Consider the following 18035-nt stretch of genomic DNA (forward strand, 5'->3'; position numbering starts at 1 on the left):
TGGCTCTGTGAATGGAGAAGGAAGGGAATGGAGAGCTAGAGGAAATAAAACAGTGGGATAGGGAGAACAGAGAGAGGCTAGCAGAAGCTGGAGAAGTCGATATTAATGGCATCCAGTTGGAGAGTGCTCAGATGGAAAATTAAGTCTTGATCCTCCAATTTATGGGTGGTCATGGTTGGACAGTACATGAAGCCATGGACAATCATGTCAGCATGGGAGTGGGACACAGAATTGAAATGGTTGGCCACTGGGTGATCCCTTTCACTGATGCGGACAGAGTGAAAATGCTCACCGAAGTGATATCCCAGTCGGCGTCCAGTCTCCCCAAGGTAGAGAAGACCACAATGGGAGCACCAGATGTAGTATACACAAGTGAATTGTTGCTTCACTTGAAAGAACTGTTTGGGGCCCCAAATGGTGGTGAGGAAGGAGATTGGGTGCAATTATGGCACTTTCTTTGGCTGCAGGGGAAGGAGCTAAGGGAGTGCATTGTGGCAACAGATGAAAGGACGAAGAAGTCATGGATGGAGCGGCCACTATGAAAGGTGGAAAATGGAGGAGAGGGGAAGATGTATCTGGTGGTAGGATCATGTTATACGTGGCAGAAATTGAGCAAGATAACATGTTGAATGTGAAGGGTGGTAGGTGAGGACAGGGGAAATCCTGTGTTTGTTACGTCTGGGGGAAGAGCAGTCCAGTGCAGATGAATGGGAAATGGAAGAATGAGGACATTTTAGATGACTGATCACTGGATCCCCAGCTACTGACCTACTCTTGTAATGTTTTCAGTCACTCCTCATGGCCTTTTTGATATTAAATGTTGAAAATGCAAGTTACAGATTTATTGTCAGATACAGTTTATACATGACATCACATATAACCCTGAGATTTTTTTTTCTGTGGATCAGGCAGAATTTCTACTTGTTGGTAGTACAATACACATACAAATGTGCACAACAATGTAAAATCATGGTGATATCTGGACTTATATAAGAACTGAGGTCCATTTCTCTCCATTGACGCTGCTTCCTTGTTTGCTCAAGATTCCAACATTTCCAGATCTAGTTTTTCTCTTTTTTGGTTGTCTCTGCGTGAATTGTTTCTCAAGTGTTTTGATTGTTTTTTTTCTGAAAATGAAAGAGAAAGTTCTGTAAATACACAAAGGGGCAACTGTGGGGAGAGAGAAACACAATGAACTTCTGAGGTAGATTTAGTCAGAAGTAGGGAAAGTTAGAAAAAAGCAGGAGCAGAGGAAACAATGAAAAGAGCTGAATCCATGATTGAATGGAAACCAAGAGAACATATGGTGAAAATGGCATTCTGTCAATTGGGAAGGATGGAAAAGACTTGTTATTGCATGGAATCTGTCTGGAAGTATAATTAGGATAAAATGGTTGAAGAGAAAGGAGAAATTGTTGAAAAAAGATGGTGGAAGCATGAGGCAGGGAACAATGAGTTGCTGAAGAGATGGAATAGAAATGAATGCTGGAAATAAAGCAAAGGCCAAGCAGCATCTGCAGAGGGGAAGAAAGGAGAGTTAATGTTGATGACCTTTCAACAGAACTGACCAACTCATGAAATGGAAAGGCATGTGATCTGAAATTGTTGAAATCAATCTTGAGTCCTGAGGCCATTGACATTCCACATTGGAAGTTATTCCTTATACTTCTTTGAGTTTTATTGGAACGCAGAATCTTAGAATCATAAAATCATAGAAAATAGGTGGATGAGTAGGCCTTTGAGCCTGCACCACTATTCAATACTATTGTGGTTGATCATATGACTTTAATGCCCTTTTCCTGCTTTTTATTGATACCCTTTAATTCCTTTAGCCACAAGAGCCACATCCAACTCCTTTCTGAATATATCAAATGAACTAGCCGCAACAACATTCTGTGGCAGAGAGTTCCACACGTTCACAACTCTGTGTGTCCCAAATGGCTTACCCCCTTATCCTTAGACTGTGATTCCTTGTTCTGGGTTTCCCTAATGTTGGGATTATTCTTCCTGCCTCAGGAAGAGAGACAGGTAACTTCCATCCTCCAAAGCAAAAAACAAAATTAACAATAATTTTTTTTTCATCCGATTTCAAGTCTGCACTACACATCCTTAAAATTACATCTTGATTTTGTTAAGTCGTTTATGTGGCAGTTTATGAGGCCTTTGAAAATCTATCTATGATTTGTTGAATTAATACCATTCATTTTCTAATCAAAATATTTTTTAGTAATAATCCAAGAACCTATCAATATTCTCATGCAAGAATCATTCAATTTTCATAAAGTTGAGAGTTCTGTTCATGGAGGCATTGTGGAAAAAATTGAGAGGAGATTGTTAATTTATTTCTGATTACAACTGAAGGAACTCCTTAATAATTGAACGTTTTGGAGTACATTATAAGTCTTGAAATGGTTTACTGTGATCAGAAGAATGTCAGTACACTCAAACTGACAACCTCAAGATCAAAGACAGAAATGTTTTAAAAATGAGAATTGAAAACCATCCATGGATGATCAAATTCCATATCTAAATCTACTGATTCCTCACAAACTAAGCAACTTGACATCAGTATCAGTAAAACACTAAGCTGTTTCTGTGTAAGTGGTTAAAAATTTGTGTAAGCAAAAAATGATTAGAATTGATGAAATATGGAACAAATCTTTGAAATGAAGGAAGCGATAAATAACATGAAGAAAAATGGAAAGAAATACTCCTGATGCACTTCCCTCAATTCTGGGAGCATGGGAGCTGGGACATGGGGAAGAGACATAGTGCAAAATCTCCGATATCTGGCACCTAAGGGGAATGTGGATCCCAGATATGCAAATTTTGCAGTTACCAGTGACACACTCTTACAATACCTAACTAATGCAGCAGCATTAAGAATAAACAGTTTAAAAGACAAAAGTCAGTTCAAAATGTAAAGTAATTTGAAAAAAAAACCAGTATTGCAGACCTTAATTATGTAAAGTTTATTTTAATCAGGTAAATTCCATAACTTACAAAATGTAAATTTAAATTTGAACCCTGGTCATTGGCGTTGTAACAGCGTTGCACTAACTACTACGCCAACCTTGCCACCATCATAATTAAACCTCTTCCACAAATTTATAAATAAAGCCTTAATACTAATAACGACTCTTACTAGACAGGGATAGGGAGCCACTCTGGAAGATTCACCCAAGTGGTGAGTGGCATCGACTGGCTCTTCATCCTGGGGGCCGCCATTCAAACTTTGTTCAAACAGCTGCTGCAGGCAGGACACGACCGTGGTGCTCCGCTGGCTAAATGTTGCTCCCATCTTCACCAAGGGGTTGTGTGTTGCTTCGGAGAATATTCACTTTTACAATTTTAAGCTTTTATTTAAATATTTATTCTTATCTATTTTAATTTTTTTTTAACTTCCTCAATTTTTTGCTGGTTGCTTGAATTCCAGATACCAGGGATTTTACTGTACATAGCTAATTATTTCAGTAATTTCAACCTTGGGTACTCTGTACTTATCCATTGAGCAATAGAAATAAATGTTTTTTCCCTAATTATTCAGTTTTCCTTATTGTGGCATTTGCTGATGACATCACGCTCATTGGCAGAATCACAGAGAGCAATGAGGAAGCATATAGGAGTGAGACAGATCAGTTAGTTGAATGGTGTCACAACAACTTTGCACTTAACATGAGCAAAACTAAGGGACTGATTGTGGACTTCGGAAGGGGGAAATCGGGAGAACAGGAACCAGTCATCATGTGCAGGATGGCAATGGAAAGGGTTAAGAGCTTCAAATTCCTGAGTAGTCAACATCTCTGAAGATCTATCCTGAGGTCTCCATGTTGATGAGGAAACTGTGCAAGGTAAACAAATGACTTCAGTTAGCTCACTACTGAATAACGGAGTCAATAAAAACAATATATCTTTCTTGTTTGTGAAATTTTATTTGATTCAGACATTTGCTGTCCTAGGTTGTATACAACAACCATCACTTAGGAATTGGTACCTGGGCAACTGTAGTCTAAAAGAGGCTGGAAATAGCTTAACAGGTCAATATATAGAGAGGAACAGAATTGACATTTCTGGTCAAGGATTTTTGATTGGAACTTAAAAGCATTAGAGATAACTTCAAAATGAAGAAGAAGGGGTTACACCAAGCTTCTCTCGATCAGTGCAGGAGGTCCACAAGTGGCAAAGATTGGTAAGGAGAATTAGAAATCAAAATATTGAGATCATCCTTGTGGACAAAGGAGGCATCCAACAGAGAAATCATTCAGTCTGAGGTTTAATTTCCCATGGGTCTTCACCAAGCAATATAGCATGTACTAAATTGAAAGAACAAGTTAAATGTTGCTTCATCCTGAAGGGGTTGTTGGGACCCAGAATATTAGAAGGGGAGGAAACTAAATGTAAGAGCAGCATTCATTGTGGCTACACTTAGGTACAATGCACGGTTACTGGACTAATGGACAGAATTCTCAATCAGAGCATTTTCAAGAGATATTTTGTGAAACTACATGAAATTCTACTTTTAAGCGAGTGCATTCAACCTCTCTTTGAGCAAGACACTCATGATTACAATTTAAGATAGTACACCAGGCCCACTATTCCAAAGTGCAATTGACTAAATTCTATTCTAATCTCTCTTCTAAATGTAATAAATGTATAACTGAAGAAGGTTCACTGTATCATATGTTCTGTTTATGTCGTTTTCTTTCCAATTTTTGAGAAGGAGTATTTCATACTTTATCTTTAGTTCTTAATATTATTTTGACTCCGAATCCCTTTCTTGCTCTCTTTGGAATGAGTGGGCCAACAGGTCTGATATTGACTGCTTCACTGTTTCATGTAGTTGCCCTCACCTCCCTTATCGCTAGAAGGCCCATATTAATGAGATGAAAAGATGCTATCCCTCCCACTCACACTCAATGGTTGTCTGATATGATGGGTTGTCTGAATTTAGGAAAAAAATTAGATGATCCACTACTGAAATGAATCTTAACTTTGTTTCTTTATGGGCTTCCTTTCTTAATTACTTCCAAAATTTGTAAGATTAATTAGTTTATGGTTTTTGATCTCAAGGTTTACCTGCTTTTTCATTATTAGTAGTGGGCTGTTTGTGTTAAGCCGGTAGTCTCCGAAAGGAAGGGATTGATCATTAGATAATTAGTGTAGCGTTTCTTTTTATTTTTTTAATGTATCATGGGTTTCAGTACTATTTGAATTACTATATAAGATTTCTTAATACTTTATTTTATTGTCATGTACCAATGTAACATTTATTTGATAAAACCAATAAAAATATTGAAAAAGGAAAGAATCCTCAACCATTGATCTGGAGACACAAGTTTAAATTCCTTCGTGGCAACGAAGAAGTTTAAATTCAAGTAAATAAGTGATTTTTTTTTACAGTCTAATCTTAGTAAGAATGACCATGAAACTCTTCTAGTTCACAAAGTGTGGGCCTGGAAATAGTTTTTATCAGCCTTCTCAATCCAAGTGGCAATCAGAGAAGGGGAATAAATTATGGAATTTCCAACTCCACCTGCAACCAATAAATTAATAAAAATGTATTGGTGATGATAGAATAAATGTGAAGGATATGTTGGAGGTAATGATGAAAATGGAAGACATATGTTTGCTGGCAGTATTTAAATGTAGACATACAGCACGGTAAAAGGCCATTTTGGCCCATGGATCTGTGCCGCCCATTTTACACCCAATTAACCTACAATCTTGGTATGTTTCGAACAGTGGAAGGAAACTGGAGCCCTGGGGGAAAACCCATGCAGGCACAGGGAGAACGTACAAACTCCTTACAGACAGTGTGGGTTACGAGCCCCAGTTCCATTTGTTGGCGCTCTGCGCCAACTGTACCGCCATGGACAGTGCAGGGATGAAATGTACAGACTAGTGATGTGGAAAATGAGATCAAAGGGAATCCTCGTGGATCTGAAAGGAAGGTAGAGGGGGAAAGGCAGAAGTGAATCAAACTGTCCCAATTGAGGGTAAATGGTGAGACCTAGTCATCCAATTTGGTTCCTTCCGATTGTTTCCTCCATTGTTCTTTTAATGTCAATCTGATATTCTATGAAAGTTCTGGAAGGCTTCCATCAGGATTACATGATAACAAACTCTGCGTACCATGTGGGTCTTCACAATTTGATCTTTTGGCGCGGTTTCAGGAAGCACCAGTGTGAAAGATGTGTCAGATGTAGCTGTGGAATTAACAAGTTTATGTTGAATCTGAAGTTGCTCGGTAAATAACTTTAGCCCTGCTGGTCAAGATGGAGTTAATACATTAATCAATATGTATTGTTGCAACATTACTGGATCTGGTTGTCAAAAGATTATGTTGCTGGATTATGAGTTTGAATTCAAATTTAATATACACACACGCACACATACACAAACACACCATATAGTTCAACAAATCTGAGGATAAACTGATAACAGAAAGTGTGCATGTAAAGCTATCAGATGTTACAGAATGCTATAGACAAAAAAAAGAACTTGCTCTCTAATATCCTTGAGAGAAAGTAGCACTTCATCCTTTTCTTTGAATTGACCCCTTTTGCAAAGGGACAGTCAATGTGTTCTCCTAATGTTCAGATTCTATATGCCAGATGGCAACTCAAAATATACTGCTTAATTGTTGCCTGTTTCTCCAACTCCTCTGCTTTTCTACCATGTTCTAGGATATTGGCATAGTGTTATACAACTCTGAAAGAGGCCCTTCAGCCCAACAAGTCAAGCTTTTCTGCTCCTATCCCATTCACAACCTTCCATTTCTTGGCAATTCAAGGACTGGTCCAAATGCTTCTAAAATATGATTGAGTGCTTCCATCACCTCCGCAGGCAGGTCATTTCAGACTCCAAACATCCTCTGTGTGAAAAAATTCCCTTTCCTCTCATCTTATACCTATATATTTGTCTTGCATGCCTCTACCAAAGGTAGAGATATGTTCTCCCATATCTATCCCCTTCACAATTTTATATATTCTGTCAGGCATTCCCCAGCCTTCTCTGCTTCATGTCAACTTACTGTGGTCTTCCAAGAACCAGAGCAATACATTTCAGAACATTGGGCAGCACAGTTAGTGGCCCGGGTTCAACTCCAGGATGGATCTGTCAGGAGTTTGCACGTTTTCCTCATATCTGCTTGGGTTTCCTCTGGGTGCTCCAGTTTCCTCTTAATCTTCAATACATAAGGAGGTTGTAGGATAATTGGGGTATTTGGGCAGCACAAGCTCATGGGCCTGAAGGGCCTGTTATCTTGTCCAAATAAAGAAAGAAATAAATAAAGAGAAATCCCTTCATTCTTCCTGCCCATTCATAGTGCCCTCTTTTATTCCCTTGCTCCCTGTTTTGTGCCCATCCCTTCCCCTGTGGAGATTCATCAGCAAGTCAAATCAAGTTTATTAAAGAACACCCCGACAAAACAGGGTTCTCTAGTCCTCAGGGCAAAACATGCAAACACACAAGACATTATATACATACAGACAAGCAATACATATGCAGGACAAGTGTTTGTGTGTGTGTGTGTGTGTGTGTGTGTGTGTGTGTGTGTGTGTGTGTGTGTGTGTGTGTGTGTGTGTGTGTGTGTGTGTGTGTGTGTGTGTGCGCGTGCGCGTGCGCACATTGTTTTGTAAATAGGCGTCTCGGATAGTGAGTGTGAGCAGATCATTTGGTTTCTTTTTCCATTGGCAAGGATGGAGTTAAACAGCTAATCTACGAAATAGTAAACAGTTATGGTAGGGAAAGAATGACGTGTTTAGTGAAATATCAAGACGCGCACCTAGAACCTGCCTGATTTTCCTGAATTGCTTGTGCCACATGGGACAATGCTGTGCTGGGGTTTGAATCCTCTGACACTGCGTCTAGAAATGCCTGTTCAGTAACAGTTGGACAAGCAAGAAAAAGGAAATTGCAAAAATAACACATTCATCTCATAAACTCTGTTTGACAAACAGTAACCAAAGACCTGTCTATTTCTATTGCATTATAGCTATCACTTTGATGGGTATTACTTCTGCCCATCATGAATAGTTTGTGTAGGTGTGCCTGAACCCCCTTTCAAGCCAGAGTGATATAGGTTAACAGCAAAGGCAGACTGTCTCTTTTGAGAGTTCTGAAATAGAAGGTCATTTTTCGTCATGGTGACGAATGCAAAAGCAGATGGTTGCCCTGGCGATTGAGCATGACAGTGGAATTAGCCACAGTTGTCAGAGAAAGCAAGGATCTGAATGGAGCAAAGCGGAAGCGTGTGAAAGGAGAGTGTTAGTAGGAGAAGGCAACCAAAAATGGAACAAAGGATTAACAAAACATCTTTACATAATGAACAAGCACAGATATTTTTAAATTACATTCTCTTTTCAAGTAAGAAATCAAGGTTAAAGTTCTCTTGGATGATACTTGAAAAGTTTAAGTAAATTAGAAAGTTGAGATGTCATATTTTCTTTCTTATCACCAGGAGAATGTTATGACTCTCTGAAAAGAAAGCTAATAATACTGGCAGTGGAGTATTTTTATTTCACATCCTGTAATAAGTATGAATTATCCATTACTGGCAGAACAATAGCTTTAAATCAAAAAGTGAGGAAAGACTTTCCGAAAGATGAATGTGTCATGAAAAACTCATAGTCCCAGTACAATATAAAGAATTAATTAGTAAGGGGAGATTGCACTCACTATTCCGGAAAACCTGAGAAGATGGTTGATGGTGGACCCATGAGGGGCTCCGAGGCTGAAGAACACACATGTGGAGGGCTGTTGGTGACTCGAGGTGAGGAACCCACGTAGGCTGCGGGCTGCTGGTGACTGCCGTCAAAAGGACTCACACAAGGCCTGCTGGAGATTGGCTCCAGACTGGCTGAAGGGTTACTCGGTATCGGAACCGAGATGCGAGAGGGTGCCGATAGTGCTGGAGGCTTCCTGATCGTGTCAGAGGTGTGCATCTAGAGCTCGAGTTGCTGATGGATTGGACTGTATGCTGGGTGGCTGTGGAGGCTGCAGGAGCACTGGAGGCAAAGCCATGGACATTCAGTTACTCTGGGAAACTCTTTTTTGCTTCTCTTTCTCTGGCTGTAAGGGGTGCTGGGCTATTTCTGCTGTTAGTGCATCTTTGTCTACCTTACTGTAGACTAAATGACATTTCTTGTAATAGCACAATTTCAATTTTATTATATGACAATAAAATAATCTTGATTACTCTAAGGATCATTGTCAACAATGAAAGTCCCAAACCCATTTGTTGTTGGGACTTATTTGGAATTCATTGGTCTATTTGCTGAAAAAGAAAGTTTGACAGATTTGTGGCCATTCAAGGAAATAATTGTTCTCAAAGCAAGGTGCCATTTCACTGCACTGAAATTGCTGCTATTGGAAATTTTGTCTGAATTGACAAGACAAAGCAGCAAAGCCCCATCACCTTGGCTGGCGGTGGATCCTGGATCAAACCTGTACCATTTTGAGTTCTGCTTCAGATTTGTTAAACTAACCCAGGTAGCATGATTGAGAAGGGTGTTAAAGCAGTCACTCCTTCCCAGCATGACAAACATTTCCCATCCTCTCTCTCTCTCTCTCTCTCTCTCTCTCTCTCTCTTTCTATTTATCATGATTCTTCTTCTTTGGCTTGGCTTCGCAGACGAAGATTTATGGAGGGGGTAAAACTGCACCTGTTGCTCCCTCACTGGCATCCACTGCTAAAGAAAATAGTCAGTCAAAATCAGGAGATTTTAACACTTTAGTTCCCACAAATTTCTCCCCTTTCTTCAAAATGTTGGTTAAAGGAAGAACAACCTCAGCAAAATTTCTTATAATATCCTGCCATTCCTAAATACCTTCTCTCCACTTTCTTGCCATTGGGAATAGGAAATTCAGAAATTGCATTCACCTTAGCCTGAATAGGTGCATCTTTGCCATGAGCAACTACATGACCCAATTATGTTATAGTAGGATTTGCAAATTGACTTTTTGCTAAATCAACAGTTAAGTTTACTTGGGATAATTTTGCAAACAATTTGTCCATTTCCATTAGATGCTCTTCCCATATGTCACTTTTTGTGACCAAGTCATCAATATAAGCATTTGTATGTGTTAACCCTTGGATTACCAAATTAATCATTCTTTGGAATATTGCAGGGGCATTTTTCATGCCAAAAGGTAACACATTGTACTCATATAAACCAGATGGAGTTACAAAAGCCGAAATATTCTTTCCTCTCTCAGTTAGAGGCACACACCAGTAACCCTTCAACAAATCCAATTTAGTAAGAAATTTAGCTTTCCCAATTTTATCAATACAGTCATCTATTCTCAGAATAAGCTAAGCATCGTTTTTAGTTACAAAAAATGAGTAATCGTAACCACAAAATGACCATTTGTTGCAAAATATTATCTAGTTCAGTAATGTTCTTCAGTGTAGGAAATTTACCATCTTTATCCAGACCCACGAGTATGGGGTGACTCTGAGACAGCCCAATTGCTTCAAAGCAATTTTTTTTTAGTGATGTACAGATCCTAAAAAATTAATTGGCATACAGTTTTTAAGCTGTCTATAACCTGAAAGCATTCTGATGATTGCATTCACAACCATTAGTCAAGACACATTCCTTAATATGACTATCTTATATCTTATTCATTAACTGCCACTTCTCTTGGCCAGCACATGAAGTTGTCTCACACATCAACATAACTCTGTACAAGCACCAAACATTAACTCACAGCCACGACAAAATAATCTGACACAGAACAGCCATTATAAGACCAGAATAAGGAACGAGACTGTTATCACCTTGTTACTCATTCATATAGAGCAGAAGGATGAAAGGTAATTAAAACTGACAGCATTAAGAAAAGGAGAGGTTAGAAGCTGTACCCTATATTGCCAAAGGACACAAGAAACCACCAATATTGGAATCTAGAGCAAAAATTATTTGCTGGAGGAACTCAATGGATCAAGCAGCATTAGTGGGGGAAAAATGAATTGTAAACATTCAAGAGTTCGAGTAATTTCAATGGGTTTGACCGTTCCTCCCCCGCCCTCCCTCCATTGATCCTGCTTGATCAGTTGTGATACTGTACATATTGTTTTTGCTCTACACTGTTTCCTTAGTTTTTTCAGTTTTACAAAATTAGCCAATCCCCCTGAAGCATTATATTGGTTAAATAGAGGCATATCCAATCTCCACTCATACCACATGCCTCGCAAAATTGTGCATTTCCATGATCACTCCATTAAGCACCGGGAAATGAATACTTAATGACATACTGATCTTCTTACCCTGTACAGTTCTGATCATGTCATAGAAAAGATGCAAGTACCGAGCAAATTTTTGAGGATGCTGATAGGATCAGAAAGTTTTAATAATGAGGAAAATCTAGACATGCTTTGGCTGTTTCCTTTGGAGTCTGAGAGGACACCTGTTGAGATTATAAACTTCCAAGGGGCTTTATGTAGATCTGAATATATTAATGCCATTGGCAAAAGTATTTCACCAAGATTTCTCTATCTGAAAAGATGGTCGAGGCAGAAATCCTCATCACACACAACATCTAGTTGGACATGTACTTGCAGAACTGTGACCTATGGTGCTAGGACCCAAAGCTGTAAGGTAGGATTAAGTAGCAATTTTCCTATCCTTAGAAATGATGGGCCAAATAAACTTTTTCCTGATTTAATCTGATTATATAATTTCATTGAATATCCATTTTGTACCAATAGTTATTTATTTAATATTTTTAATTGCAATTCCTTTGTCCAAAGTATTAATTCATTGTATCTGACCCATGCACCAGTCAATGGACTCTGTGGGTGTCAGTTAGGTGCATTGTCATCCAATGCCAACAAGATACCATATACGAGGAGATGTCATAATGAACACTGGCCATTGGTAATATGGATGAGATATGACTGGGAATTGGAGTGACATAAACTTTGTCATTACTCAGGATGTGCAGTGAAAAATCTCATTTATTTTATTTTCCTTATTGATGACTTACTGGTAATTGTTGGGGGTAATTGTTGGTGAGGCAGTCCCGCCTTCCTTTTCCAATTTATATGGCACAAAACTGGAAAGGTGATGGAAGCATTGGCCATCAAATAAGCAACATCATTCATGCTAACATTAACTCCACAAGGTTTTGGCAGTAGTATGAGAAGAATGTACCCAGTAATGCACAGAGTACAACTGAGAAAGAACAGGAGGTTGAGGCACAGAAAGCACAGGATCCAGATGTCAAGAATTTGCATACATTCTCTACTGATGAGACTATTGTTGTAAACCTGGTTTTAAAAGGGTGCTGTCTGAACATAGTTGATTGCTGTAACCTTTGAAGACGATGCCTGGGAGCTTTCACCACAGGACAACTTGTCATGATCGGCTCACTATCCGCATGTGCAAAGTACTACCCAGAAGAGAAATGTAAACATTAAGCTTCTGGCAATTCCAAATATTGTGCTAGAATCCTGTTGACAGAATCATAGCACCGGTCTTAGCACATCCCATAGAGGCCGTACAGACCTTAAAACTGGATTTCTTCCTCTTTGAATTAATTTGAGAAATTGCATCGAGCCACTGACAGAGCGAGCCATCGATACTTAGTCATGGTTTTGCCATCTATGTCCAGAAAGAGTTGGAATACAAAGGATGAGGATGATGAATCTATCTTTTTGTTGAAGAGTGATATGGTTTTCTGTTAGCATCATTCAGAGACTGCCTATGCCCCCCAAAAAATCTCTTCATGTGAAAGGAGGTATTGCTCTTTAACAGAATATGACAGTGAATCTCTTACAGGCCATGAAATTGAAGAATTAATGCAATAGGATACTTCACATAAATATGAAGTGAGGCAACTGAATGAATTAGATCGAGTAGGTAGATAGATTATGTTTTGGGGAACATTTGGTTGGATTTGACTTCATTTTGTCTGGAACCTGACCTTCATTCAATGGAGCCAAATGCGAAGGATTCCGATGGGATGTTGTAGAATAGCAGATTTGATCCTCAAATAATTTTCGGAACCTTTTGGATTTACCTATGAAATCCAACAGAGACTGAAATTGATTTTCTGCTAGATGTGATTCAAAAGGCTTCATCTACATAAATAAGCTATGTGACTGTGAACCAGCAAATGTAAGAATTCGAGCCAGAAGTGAGTCATTGAAAATCTCAAGCCAGTTTTACACATACAATGAAATCATAATGGATCTTTTACCTCAGTATCACTTTCCTGCACCATTCATATCTGTTTGCCCTTTTAATATCTAAAATTGTTTTGATCTCTGTCTTAAATATAGTCGGGCATGAATATCCTTGAACTTGACAAACTGTAAATTAATGTGCAGGTCCTGAAAGTATTTTGGAAGAGAAATGCCATGCTAGCCTACATTGAAGAGGATAGGAATATTAGAGTAATTACATTGTACTCTAATTAAAAAGGGCACTGGTGAAACCATACTTGGAATATAGTATTCATCTGGCCACCTACCTGTAGAAGAATATACAGTACTTGTAAAAGAGTGAGTGTTCCCATGAGCCAGTCTCCAGCAGCCCCCAGTCTGTGTGGGACCTTTGACAACGTCACCAGCAGCCCACCACCTGTGTGAATCCTTCAACCACAAGTCACCAACTGCCTGCAGTCCATGAAGGTCCTTCAGCTGCTGAGACCCTCGCTGTTCCTGTCCTGTTGGGTCATCTCCTGTGCTTCCCCTTCTCAATGGGGGGGGGGGGTGTTTCCCCTGTTTCTGGTGCCCAGTGTCAGTCTGCTGCTCCCCGGCACAAGCACCACCATCTTGAGCATAGATCCAGTGATGGCATGATTTTAATAAAACACTGTCAACTCTTTCAACATGTACGGAGCCATTGACATTATAAACTGGGCAGTAGGACCCCATGGAGCAGAGCTGTGTCTCCACCCCTTGTTCTCCCAGATTCGAACCAGCAATATCTCTGCCGTTACAGCAACTCCTGCAGCGCTGATTTAAAAAAAAAATTATGCCCCTTTCTGCTGTCCATAGAGTGATTGTGTGAATGTAGGTTAAGGATACCACAGCACAGTAAAAGCAAGCAGGAGGCAGAGAGGAAACTGGATCCTGCACCCAGTTCATTTGACATCATCAAATTGCTCAAGAGGGAGCAGAATATTTATAAATAATCAAATTGGGCAGAGCTTGTGTTGGTACACCACCAGCCTACTGCAGCGGGCAACCTCTATACCTGCAGGAGTGTAAGGGGACAGGACAATACCTGGCCGGCTGTCAATCAGTCGGCCTGAAGGGATCAAGCCCCACCCGGTCGGGTGTCAATCACCCTCCGGGATCTAAGCCTACGCCGGCCTCCCGAGGCATCACTCAGAGTTGCTGCACCCACAGCTACCCTGGTTCTGTGGAAGTCTTTGTGGATTAAAGCCTGTTGTACAGCCTTTACCTTATGTGTGTCTGATTCTGGCTAACCGCGCACCACAGAGCTAACATAGATATATGAAAGAGACTTCACTCTCAACAATTCATTATGTATTCTTTTGAGTTTTATAATCAGACAGTAGATTCAATGACAGTTTCAAAGGTGTTTGGACAGGTGCTTGGATGACAAAAGGTTAAAGAAACGTGGATCTAATTTGGGCAAATGAGATTGGTGGAGATTGGCTCATGCTCAATTGGAGATCGCTGAAAGGGCCCTTTTCTGTGCTGTGTGGTTCTACTTATGTGGAATATGCAATGGTATTGCCTCATCAATGAGACAACAACAACATCAATTACATTTAATACATGATTTACAGCTGCCAGTGGGTGCAGTGTATTTGAACTTTCAAGATGCCTTTTACATGGTTCACACAAGAAGTTATGAAGCAAAGTTAGAGCACATGGGTTGGGGGATGGGGTGGGTGGGGGTGGGTGGGACATGTTGCAACAGACTAATTAACCAAGAGAAGAAAAGAGACTTGAAACAAATAGGTAATTTTGGGTGGCTGTGACTACTGGGTCGCTGCTGCAAAAATAAATGCTAGGTCACAGCAGATCACAAAGATATGAATGTATCCATATTTATCGATTTTACCTAGCCAATGTTGGGTGTGAGCAGATAGCAGAGATGCTTAAAAGGCCAATACAGTCTTAGCCATAGAGATTTACAACACAGAAGTAGACCCTTCAGCCCAACTTCCCATGCCAACCAAGTTATCTACCTCAGCTAGTCCCATTTGCCTACATTCAGCTCATATACCTTTCATGAACCTTGCTTAATGTATTTTAAACTTTGCTATTGAACCTCCCTCTGCCACTTAGTTTGGCACTTTGTTCCACATACCTAACGTGGAAAAGGTGCTATTTAAATCTTTCCCTCTCATCTTAAATCTATGCCCTCTAGTTTTCAACTCCCATCTTTCCTCTCCCAGCAATCAGTACCAATATTTCAAGCTCACTTTGATTGGCTTCCATGGTAACAATCGACAGCTGCGTAATCCTCATGTTATTTCTCTATTCGCTATTTGGGACTTGAATCCTTTGGTATTTGAACAGATTTTCTGGTTCAGCGTGACATATTTCCTTCAATATTTTGACAATTTTAATTGGGTCATGTTTTAGTTTCTTATTATCTTTAATGATAATCAATATAACATATGCACTTATATTCAGTGATGCACTCAATATCAAATGCAATCATTATAAAAGCGGTCTATGCACTACTACATCCAAGTCAATCCATGTGAATATTATATTAAATATAACCTTATTAAAAGTAATTCATCTTGCTTTTATTTTTATATCCATGTTAATAATGAAATCCATAGAGTTTATGGTGTTTTATGAAAGGAGGGCAAAATATGTGTTCATCCAGGATTAATAAAGCCCCCGGAAATATTGCATTTGAGGTTGTTCCTAAATTCAGCTAGAATGTTTAAATAATGAAAGCTAAGAAAGTCTACTTCTCCTGTTTCAAAAAGAAGACATATTTATCTGGTGCCTTTCAAAATCTCAGGAGTTCAGAAAGAATTTTGCCTCTAATGTGTACTTTTGAAAGGCAATCACTGTTGAAGGAAATATGTTGACAATTTGTATATAGTAAGAGCCCCAGTTGTGTGATTTAAATTGAGAATAAGTGCGAGTGATGACCTGGAGATAATTATTGAAAACAAGCTCTATCAGAACTTTAAATTCATCTAAGAGCAGAAAAGACCTCAGTTTATTATTTCACAAGCACTTGCTATGATGCAGCTCTCCTTCAGTGTTACAGTGAGGTACTTCCTACATTTTTGTGCTCGTGCCTCTAGAGTAGGAATGAATGGAGCGGCATGGTTAACATAGTAGTAGCGTGAGGCTATTACAGCGTTAGCGACCCAGGTCTCAATCCAGCGCTATCTGTAAGGAGTTTGTACATACTCCTAGTGGATGGGTTTCCTCCAGGCACTCTGGTTTCCTCCCATCATCCAAAACTTATGGAATTAATTTAGGTTTAATTGGGCATCACAGATTTAAATGGCCGGAATAGACTTCTATCATGCTGGAAATAAAATTTAAAATTGAATTTAAACTTATAGCTGTTGGATTAGAGGCCAGATATGCTATCACCTGAGCCACAATTAAAATGAGTTCATATCACCACTATACTGCACAGTGGAGCTTCCAGTCAATGATCTTCATGTATCAATGTCTTAGTGGAAGGGAAAACCCAGTGAACTATTTCTGCACTGTTTGCAATGTTGGTATATCCTTCCTTAATTTGGATACCAAAAGTGTCCACAGCACTCCAAATGTGGTCTCACCAGTGTCCTAGAAATTTGCATCCATTTCTCCAGTTTACATTATACCTTGTGAGATAAAGGATAATATTGCATCAGGCTTCCTAATAACTTTCTATACTTAAATGCCAACCCATTGCGTTTCCTCCGAATCACCGGATATCACAAACTATCTCATTCCATTTCAATAACTTTTTGATTCTTTTCACTTTTCCATCAAAAATGGAAAAACCCACATTTTTCCCTGTCATATTATATCTACTAACTACTTGCCTACTCCCTAAGACAACTTCTGAACCCATTCATTTCTGCATTATCACCAAGACTTGATGAAGTTAAAGAACAAGTGGTCCTGGCCAATCACAAACTGGGCATTGGTGACCAGATAATTGGTTATACTGCCTGATAACATTGGCCTATCATCATTCACTCTACTGATGAGTGAGAAACAGGTTTTACTCTACTTTGATGTGTTGTTGCAACAGTAATCCTTCTCAGAATGAGAGGAATCACAAGTTCAGACATTTGGTGTTTGTGCCAATGGTGCAAAGCTACCATTCATGGGATTATAACTAAATTAGTCAGAATCTAAAAGTTGTATGGCAATGGGCCAATTAGATATATTCAGCTTTTTGTAAAATGGATATACCTCGATAATTTTCCATGTTTATAATGCCACAGTTTTAATTATACTGAAAAAGCATTGCTAGAGGCACAAATGTTGACTTCAGGAAGGGAGGATCAGAGATGGAGAGGGTGAGCAAATTTAAGTTCTTGGGAGTCACTGTCTTAAAGGATCTTTCCTGAACCCAACACATCATGAAGAAAGCACATCAATGCCTCTACTTCTTCAGAAGTTTGCGAAGGTTTGGTATGGCACCAGAAAACCTGGCAAATTTCTGGAGATGTGTGGTGGAGAGTGTGCTGACCGGCTGCATTACAGACTGGTATGGGGTCATCAATATCCCTGAGTGTAAAGCAGTCAAAAGGTAGTGAACGCAGCCCAGGACATTTCAGGCAAAACCCTCCCCACTATCAAGAACATCGTCTAATAATGCTGCTGTTGGAAAGCAGCAGCAATCATCAAGGATCCACTATCTAGGACACACTCTGTTCTCACTGCTACCATCAGGACAAAGGTGTAGGTGCCACAAGACTCCTACCACTAGATTCAGGATCAGCTGCTACCCCTCCACCATCAGACTCCTCAACAACAAACTCAATCAGGGCCTCATTTAAGGACTCTCATTTATGCACTTTATTGGGTTTTTAATTCTCTCTGTATTGCACAGTCGGCTTGTTTACAT

This window comes from Narcine bancroftii, chromosome 1, assembly GCF_036971445.1.
Source record: "Narcine bancroftii isolate sNarBan1 chromosome 1, sNarBan1.hap1, whole genome shotgun sequence".
In the NCBI taxonomy this organism is placed as follows: domain Eukaryota; kingdom Metazoa; phylum Chordata; class Chondrichthyes; order Torpediniformes; family Narcinidae; genus Narcine; species Narcine bancroftii.